This window comes from Podarcis erhardii (genome assembly GCF_964252035.2).
Source record: "Podarcis erhardii genome assembly, chromosome: 6".
NCBI lineage: Eukaryota > Metazoa > Chordata > Lepidosauria > Squamata > Lacertidae > Podarcis > Podarcis erhardii.
The window spans coordinates 72,691,220-72,704,271 of NC_138510.1; the positions used below are offsets into that span (position 1 = coordinate 72,691,220).

At 44.8% G+C, this 13,052-nt stretch overlaps 1 long non-coding RNA gene across 1 annotated transcript; it reads left to right on the forward strand.

The window, feature by feature from the left end:
* Window positions 1–3,624: 3,624 nt before the first annotated feature.
* On the forward strand, window positions 3,625–6,466 carry LOC309343637. Its single transcript, XR_014157361.1, has 2 exons — window positions 3,625–3,775; window positions 6,327–6,466. It is a non-coding gene; the product is annotated as an uncharacterized lncRNA (long non-coding RNA).
* Window positions 6,467–13,052: the final 6,586 nt, after the last annotated feature.

Below are 13,052 nucleotides of genomic sequence, written 5' to 3' on the forward strand. Positions count from 1 at the left end.
TTCTACAAGACACTTAATGTGGTGCTATATTTCCAATAATAATTCCTGCAGTACCTACATGTTTGATCAGTAGGGAAAGTAAGTGTCTTCTTTCTCTACCCCAGAGGCATAGAAAACTTCGTGAAATGTCACAAACTTCCACCTAGGTATGTAGCACTATAGAAGTGGGTCCAACATTTTAAAAGTTTTCCTAACAATGACAACACACTTGAATATGAATGGCACAAATGTATATGCTTGCTATTCATCTGAGTAGCAGATGTCCTTGGACTCTTCGCTTCCACCACTGCTGTCTGTACTGGTTTGTAAATGCAGCTAGACACCGTCAGGCAATCTGATTAAGCAAACTTCTTAGCCTCCTTCATCTGTACTTCATTGCAGGCACCTTTTCGAAAGCATAATGGCAAGAACAAAGCTCAACAAGACACCTGTCAGCTGATATGCATTATCAGAATCAGATACCGCTCTTGGGCGAACGGGTGGGTCCCATTATGCTGTTTAGTTCGATTGACTTATCCACATCTCATCTCAAGCAACTTGCAGCTTCAACCTGGCTTAACCTTGAAAGAGATAGGCTTTCCAACCGCGAGGTACGTCAGTGCGGGGCGTTGGAACTACAGGGTTAAATTGGAAGGTGCAAGATCAAGATGTAGTACGTGAAGAAAATAGGAAGTGTGGCCCACAAAGTGTTGAATTAAATGAACCCATTAAGCTAGGTTTTCTCTTAGAGCCTATACATAAAAGTGGTTGTTGTTGCTTTTTCCAAACCACAACTAGAAATAAACAGCTGGGGATTAACTGTGTGTCATATATTTTAAGGCATTATGAATGCAAAGTATCATTTCCTTGAGCAAGGAAGGACTCATGTAGTTCAAATATCATGGATACACTTTGTCTCCATTTTAGGTATGCTACCTGGCTGTTTTCTAAAACGTGTTCAGCTGTAATTCAGAAGTCCACAGTGACCTACAGAACCAGGGGTATCATATGCCCCACATTCAGTTCGAGGGTGAAAGTAGAGTCCTGTGGGCAAGAATACCCAGTGGTGGGCCCTACGGCCAAAGCTATTGGCTCCCGATAGACAGCCTGAAACGGGCAGGAAGTTTGCAAACCAAATATCCAATGCCTTTTGCTCTCCTGCACCAAGTTACAGCAGCTGAGCTCTGCAACATATGGAAGAACTTGCCTACTGCCCCGTGTCCTAGAGAACCTGCTTCTGATCCTCCTGCCTTCGTCTGGGCTGCCTGTCACTCCACAAACTGCAAACTGACCTGCTCCCTGTTCTGGATGCCAATGCCTACATATGTGCTAGGAGTTAGCAGCCCATGGCTGATGAATCACTGCTGGCAACTGGGCCTCTCGCGCCAATGGCCCAAGAGTCCTATGTCCCAGAGAAAGGCTTGTTCCTTCTCAGTGCTATTTTTCTACAAAAAGAAATGTCAGAGCTCACCATGAACTTCTCCCTTGTTCTCTTAGAACGGCAATGGTGCCCACCTGAGAGGTGTGCTGGAACCAAGTTCTGGTGAGCCCTGGCTGGGGGGGGCTGGTCCTTCTTGACATAGGGATGCATTTTCTAAGTATACCACTCATACCCTACTAATGGCACTTGGAATGACAGAGGTTTAAATATACTAGGCTTAACCCTTCCAGGAAACATAACGTAAGGCAACGTAAGTTATCTGCTTTTTACCTACCAGGTTTTAGGTCTGCTGGGATCCTCCTACATGGAGATAGCTGTAGACTTCCTTAGCACATCAAACTAAATTGGGGCATACTTGCCTGAGAAGATCACAGGAGAAGAAGCTAATGATGTTCCACTCTTAGCAATCTGGAGTTCACAGTGGCTTCTGCATCAAAGTGTCACAAAGGCTGTGGGGCAGAGGTGGTCCAAGCTGAACATAGGTCCATCTACTGTCTACAGTGACCAGCAGCAGGTGTTTTCTTGCCCTATCTAGAAATGCTATAGATGGAAGGTGGAACCTTCTAAGTAGAAAAAGACCTTGCAAGAGGCCCTAGACAACAGCAGAATGGTTCTATCAGTGACCTTCAAACTATCTACATTTCCGCAGGGACATTTCTGCCATATGAAGTTTTCTACATTGCACATTCTATTAATGCAGGGCAGGAACCAATCCTGTGAGCCCTTTCCATGACCTCTTGAGAAGTTGTGTGCTTTACCTAGAAATCACTCCCTTGAAACTATGCATTATAGTGGAAAGCTCAATAGTGCTGGACAACTTGTAATATTGAGGGGGCCTGAATGGAAACCTTAGGATTTGTCAGAAGTGCTAAGAATGTAGATTGAAAACAGCTGCTTTGAGATATGTCCTTGTCTAACACCTGCCCAGTCTAGAAAGCCAAGAACATCCAACAAGTTATATAGGAGAGAGTGCATGTTAGGTCACCTTTAGGTCACCTTGCTTCTTGACTCAGTTGATTAGTCTCACTTTCATAATGATGATTCTGTCTCATCAATTTATATCAGTGTTTCCCAAACTTGGGTCTCCAGCTGTTTTTGGACTACAGTTCCCATCATCCCTGACCACTGGTCCTGCTAGCTAGGGATGTTGGGAGTTGTAGTTCAAAAACAGCCGGAGGCCCAGGTTTTGGAAACAATGATATATATATCCTGCAGTTCTGATCAGCTGATGGGAATAGGGAACAAGGTTCAAAACCCAAGCTGCCTACAAGTCCAACAATGCTAAGTTAGAACATAGCATTCTTTTCAATATATATCACATTGTTTCTGCAACCGGAGTCTTGTGTTCACAAAGCAATGTGCCAGAGGAGATGTAAGCAGCTTGAATGCCCATCAGAAGGCATTAAAATGCATCCTGGTTGCCCAAAATCCACAGTACGGCCGGACTCTGGCTTCAGCACCTGAGGCTTTGCTTGGATAGCTGCCCCCAATCATCTGTCCTCCACCCCTGGTGTGAACCACAGGAATAGCTGCACATCTCTTACATAGAAGGATATCCACGTTGCTTCCATTCTTCCTGCTGGCTGGTTATTGCTGCACCTGTGACTTCTTAAATTAGCCACAGCTGGACTAGCTGAGACCTCTTGGCTGCCAGGCCTCAAGAGCTGAGCACAGCCGCAGCCACGGGGAAACAGCGAATGCTGTGCACAAGCCAAGGAGCATTACGGAGGCTCAAGAAGAGCAGAGGCAAAGCCTATGTACATGCACGACAGCAAAGATTCCTTTCTTTATAACTTTGGCTGAGCTGGAGCTCCCAAGTACGACAAATTAATCTGGGTTGCAATTGGAGCAAGCGTATTAAAATGCCAACTGAAGTCTCTCTTCTTGGTGGTTATGATTTAAAAAAAGAATCTGGAAAAATTATTCTTAAAAGCACTGCAAATCTGAGCATGACAATAAAAGGGGAGCATTCACAGGCAGCTGCATTCAAAGATATGGAGGCTCCCTGCCATGGATTTTCACGTGTGCATGATACTCAAGTCTCCCCGAGTCAAGCCATTTGAGTGGAACTTATTACAAAACAAATACGGCAGCAGGTAGAACTCAAGTTTTGTACCACCCCAGGCACAAATGCCACGACTCATGTCGGGGATGGGGATGGGGAGTGGGAGACACCCAGCATTATGACATCACACACGGTTTGTAGGAGACACAACAATGGATTGGTAGCCGCTCAGTGTCTCTCGTGACTTTTAGTTCCATCCTCAAAAGCTGCAGGAGGAAAGGCGGAGCAAAACTTGAAACTCGGAAGAAATGAGTTGCTGACAGTGCAATCACACATATGTCCACTCAGAAGTGAGTGCTGCTGTGTTTGTAGAGGCTTACTGTCTAATGGCTGGTAAAACAGGCATGGCCAACATAGTGCCTCCAGGCGTTCTTGGATAACAATTCCCATCGGCCCCAGCCAGCCTCACTAATGGTTTGGGGACAGCTGGTGCTGTGGTCCAGCAACACCTGGAGAGTGTTAATGTTGGTTCTCTTTGGGTTCTGAGCTGCAGCCTGAATTAGGTTTCCAGGGGTCTGGGGAGGGCAGCAAACCAGCAGCCTGAATTACTTTTTTGTCCAGAAGGTTATCGAAAGTCAAACAAATTATGTGTAAGTGGGGGGAGGTGAACAAAAGCGGGGAAAGGCGTAATAAAGTATGTAAAGCAAGAGAAGTAATGTGCAGCTGTTTAATGTGCATAATTTAGGCTGGTTGCAGAATTCAGTTTTCTTAGGCCAAGATGCTCATTATCCCCCCATTTTAGATCGCATAGGTCAGTTGGCTAGAGCGTGGTGCTGATAACGCCAAGGTTGCAGGTTCGTTCCCCATATAGGACAGCTGCATATTCCTGCATGGCAGGGGGTTGGACTAGATGACCCTCAAGGTCCCTTCCAGCTCTACAATTTTACCATTCTATTATTCTAAGCTCTCTCCATAGCTGCTGCCATCACCTGTTTTCTCAAACATGACTATACTTAGTTACCTGAGTACACTGGCTTCCAATTAGCCATCCTTTGCTCTTTTGCTTCCTGTAGCCAGCTGCTTCTGCTTCATTGCATTGTTCTCTGCTTCCCTCCTCCCCACAACTTCCATTATTCTATGGTTTTCATCAGACGCCTAATAACGTTCCTAATTTGGGAGTCACTGGATCGTGCTCTTTGTCACTCCTTGCCTTCTATGCTCCTACAAGTGAAAATATATTTAGAGCCTCACCCCCAAAATTGCTGGGAAGGGGGGGGGAGAGAGGACAAGACATAGAACCATATGCAGTCAGGTAGTCCATGAAAGGGTTACTTTCTCTGCTTTGAATGTCTTTTATTTTATAGGAACTCATGGAAGGGGGGGGGGATCCAGCTCACATTTCACACTCACCAGAATAGCGCTTGTGAGACATTCCAGCTGCCTTCAGCCCTAACCTCAGTTTAGAATGTTACATCCTAAATTACAAGGTATGGATGTGTGTGTGTGTCCTGACATACACACACACATACACAAAACCATTTAACAGGGTATGATGAAATAAGAACCAGCAATAAGTTGCCACTTGGCCTTAAATTACCCAGTGAATGGTGACTTCCAGAATTGTTACAAGGTAGTCTTCAAATGGGAACAGACCTGAAATCTCCAAAGTGATAGCTCTTAGGATCACGAAAGGTAAGCTCAGCATGATGGGGCAACATGGAGACAGTAGGTTCTATCTGTCAGGAGCTCAGCCTACACTCGAGTAGGACCCTGGCAGATACCCATGCCCGACCAGCATGTTCTCTTCCTCCTGGTCGATCGTTCGGGAGCTTCAAAAGCTTTCTTCAGCCCGAACATTACAGCGACCGATGCCAACAGACACTGGCACACTTAGGGATCTGCAGAGTTTGAGCAACTCGCGTGACAGACCTCAGCAAGTCAGCATTTTGGCTAATCTACTTTATTTACATATAAACATACACAGAGCACTGCAACATGGCTCCCTCTCTCTCTAACATCATCTAGCATCAGACAACAAAGAGAGAAAAAAAGGTCGTAAAAAAAGGTCAACAACTTTGGTCAGCCCTTTGGTCGGCCCTCATGGCCCTTCACTTCATCAAATCACGCCCTCTTTGAAAAAAGTTTGAACACCACTGCAAGCCTTAGGCACACCATATTCTGATGAAATAGTGAGCTTGGATAGCAAACAGGTGGCCCAAAAAGTGCACCCTGGGCCTATGAATGAGCCCCTAAATCTTGATGCGTTGGAGAGGTAAGCCAGGATGCAAAATGCCATGTGCGTCTGGGAGCCTTTCACTCCTGCTGTCCTACTAATGCACTCATGCAGCTCTCCATAACCCCTAAAAAGCCGCTTTTGGAAGCTGGGGGAGCCAGCAGGGCGGCATTACATGAGGCACAAGGTGATGCTGCTGGGAAAGCCAATCAGCAATATGCACCCCCAATGTGTATGCAGAAGGCATGGGTCTCTCCGGACTCCTGCCTCTCCTTGTCTCATGTTTTATGTACAACCACCAGTGCCAGATATTAGCTGCAGCTCAAGAGGGCATAGCTTGAAGGCCTTGGCCATGAGACCGAGGTCTGTGCGCATGTGGGCACAGGCGCATAGTGTGCAGGCCCCTAATGGCTGCTTAGCAAGGAGTAGAGCATGAGCGGTGATTACAGACCTCAGTAAATTTTTGCCCATGCTTTCTTTCCCCCCCAGTTTAAAAACTTTATAGCAACGCACATTTTTCGTAGGTTCCGCTTTCTCTCGTTAAAACTCAAATGAACTCCTCTTAAAATGAAGCATCAACATTATACAGGCCACAGGAAGAATTAATGTGACTGGAGATTGTGAAATCAGCTGAGCATCATCTCTTTTTCTCCTTTTTTTCCTCCTAGGGTGATACCTAGAGACAGAGACAGAGCTGACAACGCCAGAAGATGTCAATGCCATGCAGAGAGAAGATAAATTTAGAGTGAATGATTTCCCAGTTATGCAGGGACCAACAGAGAGTTTATAATAAAACAATTTAAACACAGTTTGGAATATGACAATGGCAATTTTTCTTGTGTAGAAAACAAACCATTACAGATCTGTGTTTGTGGCCCAGCAGGGTGTTTTGTAATATAGACCTTCTTCCGCAGAAGATATTTATGTCCAACTTCTCATGCAGCCTGTGATATTCTACATTATTATTTCATTTGTCTCTTTGTTATAACTTCATCTCAAATGCTGGAAGAGATGGATCATCCAAGAAGTTGTTGGGGATGTCAGTTGCTTCCTTAGCTTCTTGGAAAATCTGCTTTTCAGGTGCATTCATTGTTGGCTTTGTATTCCTGAGGAATAGAGAACCTCAGTCCAGGCCCCTCTAAATGGTACTCTTCCAAGGCTAAATTCCACCCCACCCCAGCTATGCATCTCAATGGTCTAGCTCTGCATCCTCCTCCCCACCTAGAAAAACCAAGAACTGAACCTTTCACATGCAAAATGTGTGCTCCAGCACTACTTTCCCACCATATGCAGAATTTCTCATTCAGATCTCCCCACTCCTGCATAATGCACCCCTGCTAGACCTCTGGCAATGCTGGGTGCTACGGGTACCACATATGCCAATTCCTCCAACGTGCTCAGCTCCAAATCCCACCCGTGCTTCTCTGAAAGCTGCTAGGGACACTATCTGCATGCACTCTCTGCCTTTTCACACTCTTTGGCTCCTTCATCCACCTCTGTTTCCTACTCACATTTTCTTTTCTCCCTCCAGGCAGCCTCCAGCTGGACAAATTCCCCGACTTCCCACAGCTGCCTAAGTCTCCTTCTCCCTTGGGTCCTTCATCAAGCAATCTGAGACTACGCTGATGTGACTGTCTTTGCTCCTTCATCTTCATACCACTTCTGGTTCTGGGAGACCAGGGGGAAGGAAACTGGTTGCAGCTGGAGGGGGAAACACCCTGACTTCTTCACCAGCCTGACTCATCTCTGCCTCTGGGCCTCCCTCCCCTCCAGCCTCCACTTCTGCCTCTGATTCTGGACTGCTCTCTGCCACAGACTCTTCCTGCTCACTAAACCCTGTTACCTCTTCAGCTTCCAACACCTCCTCCTCCCAGTCTGCTCCCTCTTCTCCCTCTGACCACTCATGGTCGTCCCACCACCAGTCCCCAGGCTCTGAGCCTTCTTCTCTTGGTAGATAGAATTACCCACAGGTAGATTCTGGGTTGCCTGGGAGCCTGACTTCAAAAACAGGGGCACTCCCCACACAATGTATGGTCCTTGTTACTGCACTGAGATCAATAGCAAAGCTGCAGCCTAAAGAGTTGCTGAAAATAAATAAGGAACCATAAACGATCGCCCACTGTTAGATTTAATTCCCCCAGTCTCCTTGATAAAACCTTGGAAGGGGATGATTCAATCTGCATAGCAGACGTTATAAAAGCGTGCAAGTTGTCTGAAATATTCTCCCCCCCCCCTTTTTTTTCCTTTTTATCTCTGAGTCATAATAAAACAGGCAATTTCCTTAAAAACCAGAATACAGCGTTGTTTATACATTATGGCGAGGTCTTTATTATCATTACTCTGCTTCTGCATATTAAGAGAAACCTTAAACTCCAGAAGTAAACATTGTGACAGTTGCCTTTTAAAAAATGTATTTCTTTTTTTAGGTGACCTATGCAAATCTACTTTTTAAACCTAAATGACAGCAATCAATTATTCAATTTGAAATCTATTGAGAAGAATCCTGTGGCCTCCCCGTGTACGTCTTCATTTACAGATCCGGTTTTGTTTTGTTTTTTAATTATCAGCTCAAATGAAAGAGGCTGCTTTTGAGTTATTCAGTTGCGAAATAATACATGTGGATCAAATACTGGACAAGATAAGCAGGTTGAGCGTTAGGACAATCTGCCTGACAGGAGCAGCTTTTGATACAATTTTAATCAGTCCTCTGGCCCCCGAAATGTCAGCGAGCTTCGTGCAAAATGAAATTATCCTTTTCCCTTTGCTTGTTTCCCGTTCCAGCTAATCCCCTCTCTCTTTATTAAACATATCTTTACCATCTGCACCGGCCAAAACGTTCGACACCTTAGTGGAGAACTGTGGCCGAGCCGGTTTTTATGGGCAACACGATCGGAGCTTTAGGCACATCCTTCGGATTATCCCAAGGACAAAAGAGGATGAATAATCCATTAACTGTAATAAGCAAGCGCATGTATCAATGTAACTGGAACAAGGTTTTGGTTTCAAATGCAGAAGCCGAATCGGAGAACCAGCACATCGTCAAATGTTTACAGTTCAGCATCTCTTCCCTCACCCCACCCTGTACCGCGCCAACGTCACAATACAAGATCATTTTCATGTCCACATGCTTCACTAAACAGTACATCTGGAAGCGATGTTTCAGCCACTGCTTATCAGCCTTTTCCAGTACAGAGATGTCATTCCCAAATCTGCTACAGCCAAAACAAATGGTCCTTTGGGAGAAAAACATAAGAAATGCCTTCCTGGATCAAATCAAAGATCCGTCTAGTCCAGCGTTCTAGTTCCAACAGTGGTCTTTCCCATGCTTTTGGGAAGCGCACCAATCGCGTCAAGGGTGCCAGCTTGAATAAAATATTGCCAGGAGGGGGGGGGGCAAGGTTACAAATGCACCATTTGAATGGCAATGCCCATTAACTTTGGGAGGGCCAGGCCCCCTCAAATATTTTACTGGTATGGCTGAAGGAATCCCAGCCCCTGGTAAGTGACTCCTATGAATCAGCTACAAAGGAGACAGCCATTGCCTATGGTTTGTCCCCAGCATGCAATACTCTTAAGATATACTGCCCCCGAGCATGAAGGTTCAATTTAGCTGTCATGGGTCATAGGCACCGATACCCTCCTCCAATAATATGGGTTGACCATTAGCTCCAGAGAGAACAGGGCACAGTACCATCATATCTATCTTCCTGGCCACAGACATATGACATTTGGGCCCAGAAAAGCTCTCAGGAAGAAGCAGACAGCATCCCCATGGTGGAATTTTCAAAGTCACGTGACACTGCTACACACACGAAAAGCACACCTGGGACTCAGCTTCATTAGTTTTTATATATATATTATTATATATTATATTATATTATATTATATTATATTATATTATATTATATTATATTATATTATATTATATTATATTATATTATATTATATTATATTATATTATATTATATATATTGCGTTATAACACTGTGACACCAGATGGTGCTATAGAGCTGAAATCGGAACTCTATGAAATTTTCCATTGTGAGATTTAAAATGTGTTTTTCCCCCAGCGCATTTTCAGAGTGTTTTTTATAGCTGTGTAGATGAAGCCCTGCACTTTCTTATGCATAGTAATTCACATGGCTGCACCACATGGTGAGTGAATTCTGCAACCACGCTGCTAGGGCTGATCAAAGAGGTCTTTTCCATCCAATTGGTATGTATCACACTAGGAGCTATGCAACCTCTTCCACTCACATGGTTGTTATATTCACATAAAAATTGTAGGCATGTAGGAAATCATCACAAGGAATTGGTTTCCAAGTGGCTCAAGGCGCATTTGGGGGGGCCTGTGCTAACTCTGAGGCAGCATGGTCCTGAACCACAAAATGTGAGGTATTACCTCAGTGAAAAGACCAGTAAAACCACCAGCTAGGAATAGTTACTTCCCAGTGCCCAAGAAGATGAATTTCTCAAAGTGAAACTACCGGTATGTGTGTTTTCAAAAGTCACTATGGGTGATATCCAACTCATTGATTTCAATGGCTCAACAGTCTGGAAGCACCCTCAAGTGGAATCTACACACATATTAAAAACACTGTGAAAATGCTTTTTTTACAAAACGTTTTGAAAAATACATTGCATTTCGCATAGCTCACTCTCGCCATCTAGTGTCACATATGTATATTGCACTTTACAACACATTTAAAATGTTTTATTTGCAGCTCTATAGCTGAGTCCTCAGTCTCTGCTCCTTGGCTCCTTGGCACATGTAAATTTCTGTGCTTCCTTCATACCTTCAGTTATTTGCTGTTATTGAGCTGCAAGGGGGAAAACACAACCCAATCTCTGGGAAGAGAGAGGCCTGCCAATCTGCTGCCTTAGGCGGCCACCTAGGGGCAAGGCTTGACCTGTCTATACCAGCGGAAGATCACGCCTTTATATCAGTTCAGCCAAGATAGAGTTGATTCCTTTCAATCCATAAACATGTGCATAATTTAAACTCAAATACCACCCAGATGGCCTAATGCAGACATGCAGGTTAACTGTGAAATTAAAATGTATTTGAACTACTGCCCAAACTTTTCTGACTGATTGCTTTGCATTGATGAAATGCACACAGTCCCTGGGTGTTACAATTTTCAGGGGCGTCACACTGTCCTCCTGCCACTAAACAGCGCCCAAATTTGTGAGTGTACACTGCCAATTAATTCTGAGTAGCCTGCCTGAGGACCGCCTGATAAAAACTGAACCCATGAATATTCTGAACAGTCACCAAACATCTGGCTCACGACACTTTGCACTAAATTAAAAAATGAAAATATCTGTCGAAGAATAATTTCTCCTCCATCGTGCTTGAGGCACCTAACATGTTTGCACACTGATCTGTGTTCAGATCAACAACAGGTGTGCTGCAGGGCATCAGGGACAGAGGATCAAGGGGAGTCCATTAACAACAGTCCATTTAAAAAAAGAAACACCATGAAGTCTACCTGTGACCCTCAAAAAACACATAAAATTGATTTTGCTTAGATAACCCGCTTTCAGCCAGATTAGCCAGACAAAGAGCATCTGGTTTAAGTAAAGACCACCATGTGCCCATCTGTAGTAATGTCACATAAGGATTAGCCTCATCTGACATTTTAAATGAATACATGCAAGAGGAGGGGGAGAGAGAGTCAAGTGGAAGAGTGCAAAATAGCTCCAAATGATGGAGAATTGTTGTCGGGAGAAGGCTTTGAGGCAAGCCCCAGAGTCATGGGCTAGAGTTGGCTCCAGGAATCAACCCCAAGGCATGATGTAGAAACACAGGAAGCTTCCTTATAGCATAAATAAGATCACTGGTCCATCTGGCACAGTGTTGTCTACACTAACTGATAGCAGATCTCTGTGGTTTCAGACTTAAGGTTCTTCTAAATTCTCCCTGGAGATGATGGTTACCTGCTGCAGGAAAAGCAGATGTCTCACCTCTGAGCTACAGCTCATCCCAAATATGTCATGAAGTTCCCATGCATGTCCAACCCTTATTTGCAGAATAATCTCCCAGGAACTCATTTAGAAAACCAAACTGGCATCAGAATTCTAGGCTACAGTCTTGCGGACAAAGATTATTAGCCGTCTAGGATGTAGTAGAATTTGGCAAGTTATGCAGGATTCTAAGCTGGGAAACAGATCATTTTCCAGGATAGCAGGTAGAAAGTGGAGAGACAGGTGAGCAAGGGGGACCTGGAGACATCAACCAGCTGCCTGCCTGCCTTCCCAAAAGGACTTAACCATCTGATGTGGAGCCCACTGGGATTTCCCATAACTTTTTGGATAGCCATCATTGCCAGACCAATTAAAAATGGGACAGAAGCAGTAAAACAGAGGTTGTTGTTGTTTAGTAGATAAGTCATGTCCGACTCTTCGTGACCCCCTGGACCAGAGCACGACAGGCTCTCCTGTCTTCCACTGCCTCCCGCAGTTTGGTCAAACTCATGCTGGTAGCTTCGAGAACACTGTCCAGCCATCTCGTCCTCTGTCGTCCCCTTCTCCATGTGCCCTCCATCTTTCCTAATATCAGGGTCTTTTCCAGGGAGTCTTCTCTTCTCATGAGGTGGCCAAAGTATTGGAGCCTCAGCTTCAGGATCTGTCCTTCCAGTGAGCACTCAGGGTTGATTTCCTTCAGGATGGATACATTTCATCTTTTTGCTGTCCATGGGACTCTCAAGAGTCTCCTCCAGCACCATAATTCAAAAGCATCAATTTTTCGGCGATCAGCCTTCTTTGTGGTCCAGCTCTCACTTCCATACATCTCTACTGGGAAAACCATAGCTTTAACTATACGGATCTTTGTCGACAAGGTGATGTCTCTGCTTTTTGAGATGTTGTCTAGGTTTATCATCGCTTTTCCCCCAAGAAGCAGGCATCTTTTAATTTTTTGACTGCTATCACCAAAACAGAGGTGGAGGACCTCAACGCAGGAGGCAAATACAGCCCTCTCTATCTGGTCCTATCTCCTCAGGCCACACCCATCACTGACCACACCCCTCACTAGCCCTGCTTGAAGTCTGAAACTGGAGGTCAAAGGGGTGGGTGTGAGTGGGTGCTATTGTAGATAAAGGATAAAATTTGCATTAGTAGCCCAGCCCACTTTTGCCTCTAGGCCTGCACATCATTGACATGTGGCCCTCAGAAAGTTGCTCAGAAGCGAACGTGGCTCTTAGGCAAAAATAAGTTCCCTACCCCTGCATTCAAACAAGACTACAGAAATTAGCCATTACGGGAATGGAACCTTATAAACATGGCATACACTCACATAACCGCCAACATTTCTCCAATGAAAATAGGGACGTCCCATTCCATAATGATAATTTTATTAGTTATACCCAGCACATCTTACTGGGTTGCCACAG